This window comes from Grammomys surdaster, unplaced genomic scaffold, assembly GCF_004785775.1.
Source record: "Grammomys surdaster isolate TR1022 unplaced genomic scaffold, NIH_TR_1.0 133, whole genome shotgun sequence".
NCBI lineage: Eukaryota > Metazoa > Chordata > Mammalia > Rodentia > Muridae > Grammomys > Grammomys surdaster.
In genome coordinates, this window is record NW_021604591.1 from 925,416 (window position 1) to 942,492 (window position 17,077).

General features: G+C 46.4%; 1 protein-coding gene and 1 non-coding gene across 2 annotated transcripts in view; one reads left to right on the plus strand and one right to left on the minus strand.

Moving 5' to 3' along the window:
* The window catches only part of Add2 (adducin 2), an 88,144-nt gene that overhangs the window by 50,280 nt on the left and 20,787 nt on the right, over positions 1-17,077 (minus strand). The gene's annotated exons all lie outside the window — the stretch shown is intronic.
* LOC114617010 lies at positions 8,567-8,673 on the plus strand. Its single transcript, XR_003710727.1, has one exon. It is a non-coding gene; the product is annotated as a U6 spliceosomal RNA (small nuclear RNA).

The following is a 17,077-nucleotide window of genomic DNA, read 5'->3' on the forward strand; positions in this document are numbered from 1 at the left end:
TCAATCACAGTTCCCATCTGTGTCATTTGGCATTCAAATATCCAGTACATTGACACAGAAGAAACATGACACACATGTGACAGTACTGCTCTGAGCCCGAGGTCTGAGGTCATCTCCTTGAGACTTGCCACAGGCTCCGAGAGTCTGTAGAATATTTCCTTGAAGCAGATGTTGCTTTCGCAGACAATATGAAATCTCTGCTGGCTGCCTCCTCCTGTGATCCCTGAATGCTTCTGAAAGAGGCTTTAATAATGCATAGGAAAGAAAGGGAAGGCACCAATGAATCAAATACCAAGCCACTTCCCAAGATGTGCCGCTCCACCCTGCCTGCCTCCACGCTAAGCTAATGGGCAATATTGTGCCTGAAACTTATGGTTTGTATCAAGGAGGAGGGGTTGGCCCCCTAAGCCTTGTCTGAGAATGCCACCTGAAAAGTACAGGTGTAAGCCCCGGCCATCTTGCCAAATACTGTTTGTCATACACACTGTGGAAGAGAAAGATGCTTTTGGTAAGTGACATTGTAAAGCATGGTATCAAAAAGATATGACTGGAATGGAAAAAAAAGTAAAATTAAGGATCAGGGGCAATGTGGTAGAAAGAAACAAGATTATATGCCTAGATTGCCAATTCGCAGGTTATATAACTGATGTCCCTGGGCCACCTGGGAAGGTTTTAAATATTGTTAATACAAAAGGCTTGGCACATCTCCAGAAATGGCTGCTTCTTGTCCCCAAGGCCCAGAGCTTTCTGTAGATACACAAAAGCCCATCCCAAGCAGCAGATGAGCAGACTTTAGCTCCGTTGTCAAGGAAACCAGTCTGCTCTTAGCTCTAGAATTAGAAAGCCTGGGCCTGGCCTTCACTCAGCCTCCACCCACCCTTCCCAGTGAAGCCTGCCATCTCTTCACCACCACTCCCCTGCACTCTAAGACTCTTCCTCTAGCATATTGTGGGAACAGCAGCTCCTGTGACAGCCCAGCAGGCATGTACATGGGCTGCACACAGATAAGCCCACAGGGAAATGAATGTCTTTACACAGAAAGGCAAGAGTCTGAAACCAAGGACAGCAGTTTTACCAGTGCAGGAACAAGGACCTGCGTTACCAAGAATGACCTAAAGAAACAGAATTTACCACTCACTGCTGGTCCAACCTTCTCTCTCCAAAAATACCGGCCTTACACTTCCTAAATGGGAGCCTTAGCCACAGCATCCACCAGTGGGCTGAACCCACGACTTTGTGGAGGAAGGGTGTGGCCAGGAGAGATCTTTGAGATCAAAACACAGCCCCATGAGAGGTCCTCTGAGACTCAGGAGTTGAGGAAGGTATAATAGGAAAGGAGAGAAAAGCCGGTGCTACTAATAACAATGGAGGAGGCGGATAGAAAGGACAGAGGACAAGGCAGTGGTGAGATGGCTGCTGGCACCAGGAGGAAGAGTGTGTTCATGGAATGTAGGTGCAGGGGAGAAGGTAGAGGAGGCTTAGAGAGGGTGCCTCTTAAGGTCTTTGCTTGAATCTGAATCCCGGGGGAATCCACAGTGGTGCACCATGTGACCATATTTGTACCAGTGACAAACTTCAGGTCTGTGCTATGGTCTAGATACACAGATATTCAGCACTGTGTGTTCAGTTCTGTGGCATCTCTATGTTGTGTAGGTTGGCTGCTTGAGAGCCCAGGTATTAGCAGACTGTACTGTCCAGGCCAGCATATGTATGCTGTCTGATGCTGGCATGTGACAAACATGTCAAACACACATTTCTTGGATCATGTCCCCGTGGCATGTCTGTACTTGCCCTCTGAACATCCTGAGCCAGTGTCTGTCTTTTTCTTTACCATTAATTTTAATGTCCATTAAAGGGTCTCCTTTTCAGGCCCTTGGCCCTGCATTAGGCCCATTGTGATACATATTACATCTATCCTTTTATGCCAAAAGCCCTGAAAAATCCCATGCTGACCCATTTTTCTATACTACACAACTCTGGAAGAACAAGCACTGGAGGCTAACTGGATTTATTGAGTCTTTATGAGTATAACAGCTCTTACTCTAGACAATGAGAAGTTGCCTGCAGATGTGTTCAGAGTTTGGAGTCAGGACTGGAGCTCAGTTGGTAGAGTGTTTGCCTAGCATGCATGAAGTGCTGGCTTCAATCTCCAGCACTGCACACAAACTGTGTGTGGTGGTTCACGTCAGTGATACCAGTACCAGAGAAGTAGAGGCCGGAGAATCAGAAGAGCAAGATCACTATCAGCCACATCAAAAAAGTTTAGGCATAGCCTGGTATGGTGGCTTGTGCCGCTAATTCCAGCACTCTGGAGGCAGAGGCAAGAGGATCTTTGTGAGTTCTAGGCCAACCAAAAACTACAAACAGGGGGTGGGGGCTAGCCTGGGCTCCATGAGATACTTTTCTTAGGAAAAGGAAGAGAGGGAGGGAAGAGAGGGAAGGAGGGAGACTTGAAGCAGAATTTGGAAGTGATCCTGAGAAATAATTTGAAGATTTCACCTCTGGAATCCTAAGCATACTTGTGTGGGTTTCTCCAGTGCGCTGTGCAGCTTTCCCAGTAGCATCTTACACCACGCTGCTCTGTTACTTTTCCTAATAAAGACAATACTGATCATTTTTGTCAGCATCAAGAAGTCAGAGAGATGCCTGAGCAGGGAAGGGAGGGGTCTAAGGGCTGGCAGCAGGGAAGGGGGGGTCTAAGGGCTGGCAGCAGGGAAGGGAGGGGTTTAACCGCTGGCAGCAGGGCTTTGGGAGGAAATTTGCATAATGATTAATGGAAAGAAAATGACTCTTTGCCTAGTAGGACCAGACTTTAATTAGGCAGACATGCACCTGGATCAGTCCTGAGAGGATGCCGTTGCCATGGGAACACAGTTGCTGCAAACCCAAAATTTAAAAGCTTGAATCCTTTGCTAGAACAGTTACAATACTTCAAGGAACAGAAGGCAGGCAGGGCTTTTGAAATTTTCCTTTTCATTTCCCACTCAAGTGAGACATTCCACAGCCAGCTACTCATGGGCCTTGCCCCAGCTGTAACCCTCTCCGACCCCCTGTCTTTCCTGGGGCCCATTCACACTTTCCCTCTTCTTTCCTCATTTGGTCTGACTGGAATCTCAACATAGGGAAGCAAATGTCAGGAACTCATCCAATTTCTCATTTTCTTAATGGTTTCCTTCCCTGCCTTCTCTCCATTCCTCCACTTCCCAGCACACAAGACAGGTGTGGCCCCCTCCTCCAGGACATGGGACCTGCACAGGACATAGAGCACAAAGCAGAGAGGGTGTCAGAACAGCCAGGGTAGTGGTGGAGAAGCAGACAGTGGTCAAATAGATGCTGAGGGCCTCTTCGGGAAGAAATGGGCATGAATGAAACAGAATTGGAGGGAGGAGGTGCAGATGGAGCTGGACCAGTGTGGAGCAGAGCGGCTGAATAAATAAAACAGCCATTTCCCTGGGGACACTCACACTCCACATTATGTATCGCACCAGCCAAGAGGACAGGAGAGGCCAGTTGCCTAGGAGAGCTAAGAATCTTTAAGCATCTTTGTAAATTTGTCTCCAGCTTTATGACGGAAGCATGGCAGTTTTCTGATGTCTGCCACCACATTTATGTGACGTTTCTAAAGGCCACCACATAGACAGATCAGTTACTTAGCTTATTGTATAACTTGTAGAAGTTGCCCACTTCTGAAGATCTTATTAATGCATCCCTTAATTTAGAAAACCTATTTTTCTATATTCCTAATTTTTTTTAAGTGAGAACTGGGGGATGTCTCTGTGGATAGAGCATTAGCACTGCATGCATGAGGACTGGTCTCAGATCTCAGAACTGTGGCAGCCTCTTTAATCCCAGAACCTGGGAGCAGAGGCAGGAGCTCCACCTCTGGGGAAACTAACTAGCTAAACTAGCTGCAATTGGGAGCTCCAGGTTCAGAAAGAGAACCTGCCACAGTAGAAAGTAGAAAGCGACTGAGGAAGACAACCTATGGCCTACACACACACACACACACACACACACACACACACACACACACGACTACTTAATTAATGTGACTTTGAGGGTGCACAGGGTCGATAGTCTCCTAGAATGCTGTCTTAGTTAGGGTTATTATTGCTGTGATGAAACACCGTGACCAAAAGCAGCGTGGGCAGGAAAGGGTTTATTTCACTCACAGTTCACATAACAGTTCCTAATCAAAAGCAGTAAGGGCAGAAACCTGGAGGCAGGCGCTGATGCAGAAGCCATGGAGGGGTGCTGCTTACAGGCTTGCTCTCCATGGCTTGCTCACCCTGCTTTCTGGTAGAACCCAGGAGAACCAACTTATGGATGGCCCCGCCCACCATGGGCTGAGTCCTCCTCCATCAATCACCAATCAGGAAAACCTCCTACAGGCTTGTATGAAACCCTAACTCACAGAGGCATTTTCTTAATTGAGTTTCCCTTCTCTCAGATGATCTTAGCTTGTGTCAAGTTGACATAAAACTATCCAGCAAAATGTTTATAGACATATAATTCAGGAGAGAAGGAGATGGACCCTATGATACTTAATTGGTTCTGACTTGAAGTGGTCATAGCCCCCATTTCCCCTGCTCTGACCCTGTCTCCTGAGGGGACTGCTTCCCTCTTCTCACTGAGAATGCTACAGCTCCTCTTCTCTAGACCCAGAGACCAGGTCCCACTAGCCAGCCCGAGATGGTCTCTGCCCTCATTGCTAGTCTTTATTGTTCCTCCACACCGTCCCTTTGTTTATAGAGGTATATTCCTTTGGGGCAGACAGACAGACAGAGTATTAGGGGAGCTGTGAGGAGGGACGGAGCCCCCTCAGTCAGCTGAGCATCAGCAGCTCTTGCACAGCTGACACCTGCTGTGACGATTGCTAACACGGAGAAAGGTGCCCTTTCCATACAGATGTTCCAAATACAAATGTTCCAACAGTGAGCTGTGCCTAAGTGCACATGACCTTCCAGTAGTATGAACTGACTCCCTCCCCCCACACACACACACTCTGTTTTAGTCTCACAGGACTCCATTTGCAGTAAATGACACATCTTATCCCTTGTGGGATCCATGTGACCCATGAATTCTTTATTTTTTAAAAAGATTCATTTTGAATTATGTGTATGTGGAGAGTGTGGTGTGTGTGTGGTATGTGTGGTGTGTGTGTGTGTGTGTGTGTGTGTGTGTGTGTGTGTGGTGTATGTGTGTGTGGTGTTATGTGTGTGTGGTGTTATGTGTGTGTGATGTGTGTGTGGTGTGTGTGTGTGTGTGTGTGTGTGGTGTGGTGTGTGTGTGGTGTATGTATGTGATGTGTTTGTGTGTGTGTGTGTGTACAGATATCCATGGAGGCCAGAAGCTTCAGCCCTCCCTGGACCTGATTTGAGTGCTGGGAACTCACTGAACTTCATTCCTCAAATGCTCAAATGCAGCAAATGCTCTTAACCACTGAGACTTCTCCAGCTCTGTGGCCCATGATGGTTTTGCCTTATGAAATTACAGTCTTCTCCACGGTATTTCTGCTCTAAAACCTCACTTATTGAGAGGGTAGAAAAGGAGATAAAATTAGGATGAGGACCTTAGAAGCCCTCTGCTGATGTACTCCCAGGGCCTCAGAAATTACTGCTAAGACACAGTGTCTTGAGAAGCCCACACCCACAGTACAGTGTGCACGCTCTTTTTTCTAAGGGCCTCACTCCCCCTCACACCTCTATTTAAATTCATGTTGAGAATTTCTTAATAAACTCCAACTCTATTCATAATAGTTCTCATCCTGAAATATTTTTCCTGTGGCAAAGCCAAGAATCCCAGCTTCACTGGAGTAGAGGTCTCTGAGCAGAACTCAAGGGGACTTAGACCCATGTCCAGATTTTCAGCAGCCTGATCAGAACCATAGCCAGTGGAGCTGAAGCCCCAGGCTTGACACATCTAAGTGCAAAGCTCGGCTTCTAATTCCAGTTGTTTCTGAAACTTAACTCTTGAAGCCTTTAAAAGACAAGCACTGCCGGGGCTGGAGAGATGGCTTGGTGGTTCTTGCAGAGAACCTAAGTTCAGTTACTGGCATCCATATCCAGTGGCTGACAAATCACTTACGACTCCAGCTCCAGTGGAATCTGACAATTCTGGCCTCCGGGTGCACCAGGACACTCGTGCATATACACACACACAGAGACATACACATAGTAAAACTAGAATAAAATTAAAAATGAAAAACAAAATAAACACTGCTTAGAGACAATCCCAATAAGTGTAAACACAAAGAAACAATCTTTCAAATGGTCCAAGAAACTCCAGTCAGGATGGGGTCTGGATGACAATCATGACCCACCCCTTAAAATACAGATTTTTCAGTCAAAACCCAATGTCAACTCACACATTGAAAGCCCAACTCATGATAACTCTAGGAACAAGGGCTGGTGTATACCTCAGAGCCAAATGGCAAACAAAGGACGATACTACAAGACACACTAGGTAGAAGGAGGGGTGGGAACAGCATCTGAAAAGGCACTCGTCCTTCTCCACGCAGCAAAGAGGCAACTCCTGACTGGAGGGGAGAGCTGTCCTGCCCCCACCCCTACCCCACCCACCCCCAGCCTGCCTCCCAGCTCAGGCAAAGCCTCCACTGTCAGAAAGCTTAGCCACCTTCCCACCATGACGAGGCAGCTGCTCCTTAAAAAGCCAGAGCGTTTTGTGCCATATTATCTCTGACTCTCACACCCCTTTCTATCAGACAGCAGGGTCTGTCATGCCACGTGACCACAGCGAGGTGGGGCCGCCCGCCCAGGCTCTATTGTGGCCACAGCTCTGAGGACATTAATGAGAACAGGCTATGACAAGAGGGATGTGGAGGACAGTGAAGTCACAGGATGTGATTACAAAGGATCAGCTGGATAAAAACAAAGCTAAACTCTGAGTTATAACATTTATATCAGAGCACAGCTTAGATCCTGTGGTTGGATGTGCTGGCACATGCCTGTCCTCTAGCACTTGGGAGGCACAGGGAGTAGGTTCTAGTTCAAAGCCAGCCTGAGATATATAGTAGAAATTCTTTCTCAGGAAAGAGAAAAGGAGCCAGATGGTCCATACCTCTAGTCCTTGGAAAATGGAGGCTGAGGCAGGAGGCCTGCTGTGAGTTCAAGGCTAATCTATGCTACAAAGTGTATCCCTGCCCCCCAAAGTAAATCCTAATAAAAATTGAATAATTACATACCAGATAATTTAGTGTTTGCCTGTGTATATAAACCCACATTGGAAAATCAGAGAGAAAAATAAAAATCACAGATAATGAACCACATTAATATGCTTGTCAGAACTTCAAGGATTACAGAGTTTTCAGGGAGGAGCAGTACAGAGTCTAACCACTAAAACCCCTCCCAGTCCCTCCATTCTCACAGGACAAAGCAAACAGCTGACAGATTGCTTAGCAAGATGCATAGTGAATATTGCCATTATAGTAAGAAATTCAACACACAGCTGAGCAAAATGCCAGCCACACAAACACTTCATTAATAAATTTTCATTCTAGAAAAGGTATTTATCCATGGGGAGGGTGGGGATTTTGTTTGAACCCCTTTTTGTCTATGGTTTTTTGTTTGTTTGTTTGGGGGTTTTGTTTGTTTTCCTTTAAATATAAACATATTGAGTTCCTGCCTCCTTTGCAGGTCATCCCCAGCCTTAATTTAGCAGGTGTTAAACAAAGGAATGGGTTCCATCGCCAGCACTGCATAAACCAGGAGTGCTAGGCAAACCTGGAATCCCAGCATTTGGGAGGTAGAGACTAAAGATCAGAGTTCAAGGTCACCTTAGACTACACAGTAAGATTGAAGCTAGCTCCTGGCACTTGAGACCCTGCCTCAAAGAACAACTGCATCCAAGGAACTTTGCCCTTCAGAAAAAGTAACAAAAACTGTTAAGTAATGACCTAACTGCAGATAGGAAAGCGACAGGAGATATAAGGACAAGCAGGGCCACCAAGAAAGCTCCTCGGCCACAGAAAGGAAGCTGGTGCCATCACTTTCCTGGGACCTAGATCAGAACTAATTAGAGACTCAAGTTATTCGACATAGAATTTAAACACCATAAGCCATAAGCACCTTCTGAGATGCTCAAGGTTTTTATTAAAATTCTATGATGCAGAACCTAGCTGAGGAGGGCAGCCAGTGCATGGTTAAAGAGAATGTGTATCCAGCCCAATGTGTATCCATCCACCTCTTGCAAGAGAGGATCAAAGTCCCCATCCTTTCCAATTTATGACCAATAAAATATGAACACAAAGGATAGAGAGATATGTTCAGCAGTTAAGAGTACACCAGAGGGTCAGGGTTTGGTTCCCAGCACCTACAGGACAGTTCACAACCATTCCAGAGGATCCAATGCCTCCTCTGACCCCCATGAGCTCTGTGCACACACACGATGTCCACACATATACTAAAAATGAATGGATAAATAAATCTTTATCCCCACCCTCACTTGCTGAGCCCAAGTATCATAGAGATCCGGGGGGGGGGCATGAAAATGCTACCCCTGACCAGAGGCCTTAGTGGGGTCACAATTAGCAAGAGTAACTACACAGGTGCTCGCTTTGGCAGCACATATACTAAAATTGGAACGATACAGAGAAGATTAGCATGGCCCCTGCGCAAGGATGACACGCAAATTTGTGAAGCGTTAAAAAAAAAAAGAGTAACTACACAGGGTAAGATACACAGGCCAGGCATCTTGCCACATTTGTAGTCCCAGTTACTCAGCCACTGGGAGGCTGAGGAAGGAAGGATTACTGATCTCACAAACTCAAGGCCAGGTTGGAAGACACTCTGTCTCAAAATTAAAAAGTAAAATGAGGCCGGGGACATAGTTTAGTGGTGGCACCATTCCTGGCTGAGATTCTGACTATGTAAGTGGCGAAAAGGAGCTGGGAAGCAGCAGGCCTTCATCTCTGCCTCCAGTTGTGGATGGGATGCGACCCACTGTTTCAAGTTCAAGTACCCAATTACAAACACATCCTAGCAACATAGTAACAAAGCAGCCGACATAAAATGGAAGCAGGGATCCTGTCCAGCTGCAGAAGCTAAAACAGACAAGCATATGCCACCACCTGTGTCTCCCCAGCTCCGACTTCTTCCAGGCTCTAAATACACTGCAGCCTCATGTCTGAGGAAGCCTGGCTAACAATTTCTGTGTGTCCCACCACCACACATCACCTGAACTGTCTAGAGAAGCCAAAACGAGGTTCTTGGATGCAGTTAGAACAAAACATTGTATTCAAGCCATGCACTACAATACCTTGAGCTCACCCCATGTGGGGAACCACACATTCTCTTGTCTCACAAGTGTGGCAACAATGTGATAAAGAAGCACATTGCCAAGGCTGGAGAGATGGCTCAGAGATGAAGAGCATGTGTTGCTCTTGCAGAAGACCCCGGTTCAATTCCCAGCTCCTATATGATGGCTCACAACTATCAATAACCCAGCTCCAGGAGGTCCAACAAGCACACACATGGTCACATACATGCTTGCAGGCAAAAAAGTCATACATAAAAAGTGAAACAAATAAATCTTTAAAATATTTCAAGAAGCAAACTCCTGAATGCTATGATGGCAGTACAAAGCACAGTCCAACAAGAGCCAAAGATGTGACTCTACTGACTTGTGGCTAAGCAAATGAAAGTGTCACAGCAAAGCCACACCTTAAGACAAGAATGAGACCTACATCCAGCACAGCATTCAGAAGTATCCTTTGACAGTCTTTGTGACAGTGAGGTGCAGTTTTGTATGTAACCACAAGCTGTAGCTGACACACAGAAGGATGTGTGCCAGATAGACCGCAGCTGCATTTTTATCCCATTGCTGGATGTATACCCTCAGGTACGTGGGACAGAGGCAGCTACTTCACACACGTGGATCAGTCATTCACAAGGGCAAAAGTGGCTTCAAAATACTGGAGCTGACACGAGAAGAAAATGGCTTCAGTAAATATGACATTAAAAAAAAAAAAGCTGTTAACTCTCAGAACAACTTCCAGGGTTTAAATAAAAACAATCCAGAGTGTCAGCCCCCAAGAAGTTGTGTTTGCATGGCACTGAAAGATAAAGGAGGACTCTCAGGAGGTTTGCAAGGCTCTTCAGAGCAAGGTTTAATTTGCCAAGCAAATTGATATATTGGCTTTAAATGACACATCCTACTTTAGGTGATGAATTTGGGGTTTTTGTTTGTTTGGTTTTTTTTAGAGAAATACTCTCTTATATGCATGAATAAATAGATTTATTCATTTAGTGTGTGTATGTGTGTGTGCAGGTGCATGTGTACAATGGTGTACATACGTGGAGGTCAGAGGTCAACTTGCAGGGGTTAGCTTTCTCCTTCCACCAAGTGGGTCCCTTTGAACTCAGGCCATCGGCCGTGGTGGCAGGTGCCTTTACCCTTTGAGCCATCTTGCCAGCCCCTATCTCTAATGTTCTTAGTATAAAATTATTGGCTGTTCCAAAGTAAAGTGTTCAGATAGTTTTTTACAATGAGACAAGACTCTCCTGTTTTTCTGATAAGAAACTCTTAACTAAATACCTATGGGACATAACAAGAGTGACCTGATTTGTATATCTTTGGGGTATTTTTAATACATCAAACAATCCCTAATGGCAATTTAGGACCATAATATTCACACTCATAAGTTATGGAACATTGAAAATTAAAACACTCACACTTACCAGTCCAAGCTAAACTACTTGAGGTGATTATGAAGCCCTGGTGGCTGACAGTGCTGAAAGCTGAGGAAAAGCCTTAACACTGATGCTGAACAGTTCATAGGATCAAAAATGCATTGAGAAGGATTTTCTTTCAAACGTAATTTAATTGGCAGAGATGCTTGTTCAGTCTACAACAGAACACTTATATTAAAGAAATGAACTCTGTTACCAGATGTTGGCAGTTACTTACTGAGAGTGGGGAAAAGTCAGCTGGCAAAGCTATCATAGTGGTTGGAGATACCCCAGCAGATGTGGGAGTCCGTTTAGTTTAGGCAACAGTGCTTAGAACATCAACACAGTTATACAACTGTCAACAAGACAGGTGGGTATGTTCCTTATTCTCTCTCCTCTTTTCTCCTCTCCGTGTGTGTGTGTGTGTGTGTGTGTGTGTGTGTGTGTGTGTGTTGGCACATGCATGCATGAATGTGCTGTGAATATGCCATGGTGCACATGTAAAGGTCAGAGGACAACTTATAGGAGTTGGTTCCCTTGTTCTACCATGTCAGTCTTGGGGCTCAAACACAGATAGTAAGGCTTGGTGGCAAATGCCTTTGCCTGCTGATCCATCTCACTGCCCTTGCTGTTAGGTCTTAGGGGAGAGTCTCAGCAGTTAGCTCAGGTTAGCCTCAAACTCATGATCCTCTGGTGGGCTGGGGTCCATAGGCATGTGCCACCACCATGCCTGAATCCTGCAGTGGGGACATGGTCTGAGCAGTGTGTCTCTAGATGATTACGTCATTGTGCAGATACCATAGAGTGTGTAACCATGAAGTCAGTAATGTGGCCTGGTGCAAACCTGGGCCTTGTCCCAGTATCACTGTACATGGGCTGTCTAGCGATTAAAGCATTGCTGTCAGTTGGAGAACCAGGTCTCTTCATTGAAGCAGGTGGACGGCTTCCTTAAGGAAGAGGCAGATAGCTGATCTTGTAGGTAGAGTAAATAGGGAAGCAGGGGAAAGTACTGGCCAAAGCCCAGCATGTGCAAAGGCCCTGTGCTAGGTTAGAGCTAGGCGGACATGAATATCTGAAGGAACATGCCTAGGCAGCATTGATTTGCAACTTGGCAAAGCCTAGAGTCATCTGAGAGGAAAACCTCTACTGAGGAATTGCCAGACCAGATTGGCTTGTGGGCATGTCTGTGGGGGGATGGTTTTGATCGTTCGTGGATGCAGGAGGGCCCAGCCCCACTATGAGTGGCACTATTCCCCAGGAGGATGATTCTGAGCTGCATAAGAAAGCTAGCTAAGAGTCCAAGAGTTAGGCAGCAAGCGGAATTCCAGTTCCTCCTTGACTTTCTTCAGGGATGGGGTGTGCCCTGGAAGTGTAAACCAAATAGATCTTTTCCTCCCCTAAGTTGCTTTTGGTCAGTGTTTTATCACAGCAAAAGGAAGGAAACTAGAACCAAAAGCTAGGATAATACAGCAGCGTGAGGAGCCTGGAAAGCCGTGTGTGTGTGTGTGTGTGTGTGTGTGTGTGTGTGTGTGTGTGTGTGTGGAGGGTGAGTCAGCCTTACCCATACCCTGTATGTCCAGCACTGTTCTGGGGGCTAGCATGAAGCGTTATCAGTAGGAACCTAAATAAGCCTTGGAGCCTCCTCCCCAGATCGTACACCTCCTCCCCAGATCGTACACCCAAATCAGAATAAACATATCCTGCCTAAGAGCTAGGAGGGAGCCAAGGATGGTGGTGTATGCCTTTAACCTACTCAGGGACAGAGACAGATGGATCTCTGTGAATTTTAGGCCAGGCTGGTTTACATAGCAAGTCCCAAGCCAATCAGGGTTATGCAGTGAGACATTGTCTCAAAATTAATTAATTAAATTTAAAAACCCCAAATTTTAAAGTAAAGTGCATGATACATCATACCCCGCCCCTACCCCTGTTGTATGTAAGGTTGTGGGATTTGTTCTTGTATTTTCTTTGCTTCATAAAGAACAGAACTAAAGACCTGTGTCTTCTGTGAGGGCGGGGCTTTATGTCTAAGTCCTAGCACAAAGCTTCATACTTGGGTTGAGAGAAGGGCAGTCAGACAGCCTCCCAGTCCCCCAGGGAGAGCAGCTGTTACCGTTTGCTGCTCCTTCTCTGAGAAAACACAACAGACTCTTTCCATATAGAGACTGCAAGTCTCGATTGCTGTTAAGAAAGGTCTGTTTTAATCTCAGTTCACTGTGGTACAAACTATAGGCTATATAAAATGTAGTTGTTGGGAGGAAAGATGTAAATAAGATACATTCTCTTGTCACATTATAACCGAGCTAGTGAGCACTGTGTGACAGTCACCTGTCACGGCTCGCCAATTAGAATAAAGGGTTTTGCACTTGAAAGGCTTCTTTGGGGATCGAGAGACATTCGTCTAGGCTTCAATGGGCCTGTTTCAGCGCCCTTCCTCTTGAGGCATTTTCTCTGATCTTTGGGGCAGAATACGCCTCCCCCACATGTTCTGCAGCCCTTGACGAGAGGAACACTTTGCAGAGGTGACTTTGGTGGGCGTCCTGGTTGCAGCACCAGCTCCTCACCTCAGCTGCCTTCACTCTGGGGTTTATGGAGAATATGCATTGGCAGGGCTCAACTTCTACTGACACAAGTCTGGAAATGGGGCAGACCCCTCAAATGTGGACCATTAATCCTCATCATCCCTCTGAGGAAACAGGCCACCGAAAAGAAAGAGCTTGAGGGCTGAGCACAGTGTCCAGTCACACCAGTAGTAACTAGGAACAATATAGAATTTTGACTCTGGTGGCTTGGTTCTGTCACCTTCAGAGAAGGACTGTTACTAGCGGCCAGGTGGCCAAGACCCTGCAGTCAGGTCTCTATTGGTAGATGATTCCCCTAGGATACTTGCCAAATCCCTTGGCCTTAAACATCCTCAGAGCCCTGCTCTATGCCCCTCACCAGCAGGCCAGTCCCTGCCCCCCTGGGCTCCCAACCACTGCCCATAGCTGTGAGCAAAGCCTTTAGATGGACTTACATGGGCATCTTACTCTCATCCTCTCTTTGTCTTCTGCTGAGCCACACCCTCCCCTGCACACAGCTTGGGCTCCTAGTCAGTATCTCTCTGTGGGTCAGTGGCTTGGAAATGACAAAGAATTCAGAATGGCATTTTTGAAATACTACTCAGTGATGACGTTTCCTTTGTGTTTGGTGGTAGTCTGTTCAGTGTTTCTATAGTAACTATCCAGATGGGCGGAGATAGCTCCTTGCAACAGCTTCCTTTAGAAGGGAGTCTGGGGGTCCTGTGCTTTCTTGGAAATGCATAATGACATGAGATTGGAGTGGCTCTTTAAAAGCCTTGACATGATATTCCTGACAGAGAAACCACTGCTTTCTTGTCCCTGGATCTTAGGAAGAGCTTATGTTTAATCCCAGCAGCCATGGAAAATCATGGCATCATGTTTCACTTGTAAAGAATATTTCTGGTCTTGCTTGATGACATAATGATATTATCAGAATGGGCCCAAGCTCTTCCTTTACTCTGTTTCTCCAGGTGAGAGTTTAAAGTGTCACTTGGTCAAACACTGATACAAAGGAGCCTCTCTTGGACTCTATGATTTCTCCATATGCTCCTTAACACTATGGCTGATCGGAGTAAAATGGGGTATACTGCAATCACTGCTGTCTTCTCACCTGATCTTGTATATTTTTAAATAAAGGAGATGGACCAAAAGTCAGGGAGCTTCCTGTCCACTGTCCTTATTACAACGGGCTCTTGCAGCAAGCCACCCTAAATACAGGCCACCCTAAATACAGGACAGGACATTTCCTGCCTAGGAACAAGGATTTGCTCTTCTACCCCTCTGGGGTGACTGACTGCTGAAGACCCCCTCATTAGCAAGATGTGAAGCCACTCTGTAGCAAGTGACATCAATGTCTTTTCACGTCCTTAAATGCTATCCTGAATAGACAGCCTAGCTCCTCAGACGTATTCTGAGCAGACCGTGCTTAACGTGGTGGCAGCATGTTTCAGAGCTTTGGTGGGGGAGGTGTGTGTATATCTGGAGGGGTAAGTTCCAAATTCCATTAGCCCACATTAGAAATGCTTCAGAGCATAAGCACACATTGAATAATTCAGAGAGCTCTCAGAGAAGCACTGGGACGGCCTGAGTTGTGTTCAGTTAAAATGTTTGGCAGGGTCAGACCTGGCAGCTGATGCTAGGAGTCTGCAAGCCATGAGGATGTATGCTCCTGAGAAGGGTGGCTGTCAGCACCCACTTCTGCTGGCCAGGGAAATATCTGCCTGTGTGCTTTTACCTCAGAGTTGTTCTCCTTGACTTCTGCCTCTCCAGTAGAATCTGTCTTGTCAGACCAGAGACAAATGTGCCCATTAGAAACTGCATGTGCCATGTACCCTAAAACTGGAAGCAACTACCTGCTATAGTACTGGTTCAATAATATACAAACAGAAGGCTGAAAGTCCAATTTCCTGATGGGGATACCATTGGCTTTCTCTCACCCGGCCTCTCTTCCTTATCTGGAAGGCAGATAAAAGGCTGGAGATGGCTTAGTTTGATGGAATGGGAGGGAAAGGCCATTACACGCTAATCAGGGCAGAGATTGGCATGGCATGTCAGTGCCAGTGTGAGGTGAGGACCTGTTTCCTAAGTTCTAGCCTCCTCGGTCAGAGAAGGCTTGGCTTCTCTGCTTGGCTAAGCCTCGGTGGCTGAGCTTCTGTTCCATGTGCCTGGAGACAAATCTTAACCAATATAGAGAATAATACAGATTAACAGTTTCCAGTCCAACAGCTCTGGGATCTGAAGAGCAGACACAGGTCTCCCCGAGCTGTGTCTACTCTAGCTGAATGGCAGAGAGCGATCGAGTGTAGTGTGGTCTCTCACATTCTGATGGCCTCTGATCCTGTTATTGCCGCCATCCTCTCTGGGGAATAGTGTTCAACCAATGTGTCCCAACGTCCCAAATGGGTTCTTGACACTCTACCTCCCAACTCAATCCTGAACTAAGGGAACAGCACACCCTCCTAGGATATGCAAACATAAATCCTTAGCAAAAGTTGAAATGTAAAATCATTATAACTTGGCATACTAGCTTAACTCATGTATCAAGAATCCATGTCCATCTGAAAGTTTTAAATGTGTCTTTACTTAGAAATTGGGTACATACACTCTCAAGGTATGATGAGGCCATAATGAGTAACTCCTAAATCAAATGGCAAAAGTCACAGAGAAGATGTCCGCAGAGGAAGAACAATGTGTGATAATGGTGGTAGAGACTGGACAACCTGGGGGTGAGGTGAGAAAGGACGAGGGTCACTGGCCAGGCAGAAAGGCAGGAAAACACAGGGGAGGATCTTTCCCACAGAGCCCTTGAAAGATCCTGGTTCTGCAACAGCTTGACCTCAGACCTGGAAGCCAACAATCTGCTCTTGTCTTAAGCCTCTCCATCGGTGGTATCCAGTTGAGGTGACTCTGGAAAACAAATTACCCTGGCAACGCTGTCACCAAAGCTAAATCATTATTATATTTTCCTGTTTCCAGGGAGGAGCACTGAGAGTCAGCATCAAAACCCAGTGGACTAGAGAGCTCACCTCCCCACACGGGCTCCCCAATTGCAGTTCAGTTTCTCGTAAGAAATGTATGTATATTCTTGCTGTCAGTCTTCCTTAAGATCAAATTGCATCTTGAGGCCTCGCATTAAGGAAAGGAAACTAGAGAGGCTTGGTGACACATACTGGGAGGAAGAGGCAGAAGAACTATGTGAGTTTGAGGTCAGCCTGGTCTACACAGAGTTCCAGGCCGGCCAGGGCAACACAGTGAGAGCCTTCCAGAAAGAAAGGGAGTGGGGAGAAAGAGAGGCGAGTGCAAGTGAGGAGAGAGGGAAGGGAGAAAGGGGGAGGGGAGGGAAGGGGAGATGGTGGAAAGGGGGATGGAGGAGGAAAAGCTGCTTATTTAAAATGGTGCCATGGATCCTGTGCCTTGCTTGCCCTGGCCAGGGCCTCCTTGCACTCTTGTCAGCCACCTCATCTTGCTAAGAACTGGAACGGCCCCACTGTGGTCCCTCCCACTTGGACATCATGAGTCCTATCGGGAATGTGTTGTGTGTATGACAACTGAAACATACTGCTTTGACCATGATGATGGGCAGGGCAGGCTGTGATGAAACATCAGATGTAGCCATCCTTGGCCTCCACTGAGCTCTACTGAGTTCACTTGCACAGACTTGCCTCAGTTTACAAAGCTGTGCCTCCTGATAGACCCATTCTGAGCAAAAATTACCATTAAGGTGAAAAGTCCACCTAACATATGACACAGCTCAGCTTCACCCTCCCCCAGCATGCTCAGAACACTTATATTAGCCACTGTTGGGTCACTACCTTCACACATGAAGCT